The sequence below is a fragment of the Phaethon lepturus genome, unplaced genomic scaffold (genome assembly GCF_000687285.1).
Source record: "Phaethon lepturus isolate BGI_N335 unplaced genomic scaffold, ASM68728v1 scaffold15338, whole genome shotgun sequence".
Classification (NCBI taxonomy): Eukaryota; Metazoa; Chordata; class Aves; order Phaethontiformes; family Phaethontidae; genus Phaethon; species Phaethon lepturus.
In genome coordinates, this window is record NW_010557035.1 from 3,599 (window position 1) to 4,092 (window position 494).

At 31.8% G+C, this 494-nt stretch overlaps 1 protein-coding gene across 1 annotated transcript in view; it reads left to right on the forward strand.

Moving 5' to 3' along the window:
- Positions 1-494, forward strand: part of DPH5 (diphthamide biosynthesis 5) — a 22,257-nt gene that overhangs the window by 3,596 nt on the left and 18,167 nt on the right. The window lies entirely within an intron of this gene.

The window sequence follows — 494 nt, forward strand, 5'->3', positions numbered from 1 at the left end:
TCCATAACTGCAATTTTTTATGAAGAAGCTGATTTTCACATCAGAAGCACTTTTTATGTCTTTGTATATTTTTAATTTAACATGCAGTTGTCTACACTTTATCTTGCTTTGGAGTTTGCTTGCCCAGATAACCCTTATACATAGGGATGTGGACCCTCCAGGATGTATAAATGTTTCTTCAGCAGTCACTTATAATTTCATTCTCCATGCTAGCTTTTATAGAGCATATTTTTTTTTTAGCAGGTTTTATCTGCTAACAAAAGAAATTCTAGGATATCACATAATCAAGAAGTGTGCTGTTTTTAGAGAGTATTCTTTTAGTTGCTTTTTGTACATTTGCAGCTTTATGCTCAGTTGTTTTAGAATGAATACTGATTGTTGGTTGTACAGTGCTTCTGCTTTGATATATGCTAGTTTTTAAAATCATTTAGGTCATTATAAATGTGTTCTCATTTTGGTTTATTAAGCCTTTTGTTTCCACTTTTTATTCCTGC